This window comes from Nematolebias whitei, chromosome 18 (genome assembly GCF_014905685.2).
Source record: "Nematolebias whitei isolate Nwh7 chromosome 18, NemWhi1, whole genome shotgun sequence".
NCBI lineage: Eukaryota > Metazoa > Chordata > Actinopteri > Cyprinodontiformes > Rivulidae > Nematolebias > Nematolebias whitei.
In genome coordinates, this window is record NC_056515.1 from 27,950,314 (window position 1) to 27,953,404 (window position 3,091).

The following is a 3,091-nucleotide window of genomic DNA, read 5'->3' on the forward strand; positions in this document are numbered from 1 at the left end:
ATATATATATATATATACCCCGTGACCCAAAATGGAAGAAGCAGGTAAAAGATAATGGATAGCTGGATGGATGCTTATATATGTATATATCTAAGTCACTGTTTTTGTATGACAACCCAGAGACAAGGATGCCTGCAGCGCCAGCACAACATGACATCACGTGCCGTTGAGTTTAGATTTGTGAAAATTTACAGACTTGCACTGTTGGAGTGTTGTCATTGTGTTAGAGAGTAAATGTCATTAATAAATTTGACATTAAACATAATCCAAGTTAAAGTGTTACATCATTTTCAGCCCCCTTGTTTTCATCTTCATTTGGTATTAGGCCAAACTGATAAAGACCATGCAGAATAATGTAGTATTTTTATTCCACAGCAGAGAAAGCTATAGTTTCTGAAGGTAGGTCTAGGGAAAAAATATCAGTATTGGTATTGGATATCAGTCAAATAAGTTTTAACATATCGGCTACTGGCCAAAAATCCAATATTCTGCATCCCTAGTTTTTATTATATATAAAGTAAAATTGAAATATATTCTCTAAATTCTTTAAGTATTATGTAGTGCTGTGGCAAAAGTATCAAAAAATAAAAATACTCACCCTCGAGTGTCTCAAATCCGCAAAAATAATAAAAATATTAAAAAACAAGTGGCACGTACTACATTCCACAGCTGTTATTACTTAAAAGGCAGACTATATTTTAATTTTCTACATGTATGTGTGCTGGGTTGTCTGTCTTTTAACAAAATATCCCATAAACCACTGGATGGATTTTGATAACTCTCAGAAAGTAATCATTAGATATACATCTACAACTGATCAACTTTTCAGTCCAAATCAAGATGGTTGTCATAATTAAGCTCATATAACAGTCAACTTTGCAAATATTGATCTAAACATTGAAGTGGTTGTAGCTGAGAGTCATCCCCACCTCACAATCTGAGTACTAACAGATCAAGTTTAAAACTTTGGCATGCAGGCATGTGGGTGGTATAATTTTCCTCCAGGAATATTTTACTGCTAAATGGTTTAAAGGCTCAAATACAGCTCCTTACTTCATGTTATTATAAATGTGTTGAATAAATGTACAGTAATGTGTTTCTTACTTTTTTTTGATACTACCATTTTTTTACTTTTATCAGGAGTTAGCAGAAACATCTCCCAGCATTTGATTTAGAATTAAAAATGTTGGATTTAGGTTTTATCCAGAAAGTTATTTAAAAATATCCCATTTAAAAAGAGAATCCATGCTGTTTTTGTTTTTAATATATATTAGTTAACATTTAAGGGATATATTGATGTAACTGACTTTATGGGCATTACGGTTTATTTTGCATTTCATGAAAACTGGAATAAATCCAGCAGCTGAATGACTCTGAACAGGATGAAGACACGAAGGTAAATCAATCTTCTGAAACAAAAACTCAAACAGCGAGCACAACGTCATCTTCAAGAGTTTTAATAATTTACTAAAAAACAAACGCAAAACAAAAAAAGAGTGTAAAAGTAACAGATCGCGCCCACCAAAGGCGATCCGTTTGATATCCAAAGTGATAACAGGTATAACAAATTTTTGCTCTTGTCTGTACATTTTTGTATACTTGTCTGTAATAAAATGAGTGTTGGACCAAATAGATATATATTTATATTTTTAAAAAAGTCAGCAAACAAAAAATATGAACTGCTTGAAAATAAACCGATCAGCATAAAATGTACAGCTTTAGGAAATACAAAAAACATTTCAGAAGTGTCTATACAAACATGCGAACAGGGAGCAGACACCTGAAGGCCTTTATGATGCTTCGCTTGACGTAGAAGATATAAAACATCCTTCTTAAAGATCTGATCATTTGGAAATACCATGGGTCTTTTTTTTAAGTTCTTTTGGACATGAAATGACTACTTTATAAATATACAGTATACCATATCTCTTGCATCAATTTAAATTAAACTTGTTAAATAAAAAAATTACAAAACTGGTGTGAAACGAAATGAACAAGGAACAAAAATGCATCATACTGTGCCCTCCCTTCATTATTAAGTGCCTGCTTAGAAAAAGGTAAAACATATTTATGTATTTACATTTATATATATTTAAATTCATATATATCAAATTCTAAGACATGATATAATCTGTATAAATATGGCATTTTTTTTTTTTTTTTTTTACAATTGCATTAAATTCACAAAATTTATTTTAGATCCCAAGACGATTAACAGTCAGATGGGGGGAAAAAAGGCTTTTTTTTTATCTTTAATTTTATTGTTTTAAATAATAAAATAAGTCTCAGTTCTTTGTAAATGTACGCCTTTTATTAAAAATGACACATATTTCCTGGTCGAGTGTTTCCCATTGTGATCTTAAAGACAGCACACTGGAAGGTGAGGCAAAAAGCGCCATTAACGACAGTTTCCCATCAGGAAAGAGTTTCAGCAGCCAGCATTAAGTCCAATGTAACAGTGCAGTTTTATACAAAAATGTAGACATAATCTTGATGTTTTAAAGCCACGTATTTGTGTCCTCATGGCATTTTGCTGGTTAGATGTCCCTTTTCTTAAAACTTCTTTGTTCGTGTCGTCTTCTAATGCTTCAGTTTAAAAACACAACCCATCATGGACATGACGGTGTTTTCATGACTGCAGTTGGATCCATTTCCCCACTCCCATGCACCACGGCAGGCAGGTCAGTTTTAAAAGTACACACTGAACGGAGCCTTCACAGTTGTCTGACATAACTCTCCTTGTTCATCCAGGTCTGACGTGCTCTGTCCTGTGTTTTGGAAATCCACTCAGAACAACAGAAGAGCTCTGATGCTCCCTGGTGGCCAGAAAGAGGCACAGGGAAAAATACAATAAACGTCAGTATGTGAGGCTAAAGCATGTTCAGGATGGCGTTGTACATCTGGATCAGCACGGCCAAATGGACAGGCAGGCAGGACTGGCGATCCTGTGTAGCCGGAGTACACGTCAGCCAGGACAGGGCGTTGTACTGCTCCAATACAAACCTGCGCATGAAAAATTTGTAGCTTCATATATGTTGATTTTACCAAATACAATGAAATGTTCCAAACAATCCTAAAATGCACTATATAT

The 3,091-nt window shown here is 34.0% G+C and overlaps 1 protein-coding gene across 1 annotated transcript in view; it reads right to left on the reverse strand.

Annotated features, from left to right (window-relative positions):
* LOC119424530 (mediator of RNA polymerase II transcription subunit 13-like) overlaps window positions 1–3,091 on the reverse strand; it is a 130,621-nt gene that overhangs the window by 4,157 nt on the left and 123,373 nt on the right. The gene's annotated exons all lie outside the window — the stretch shown is intronic.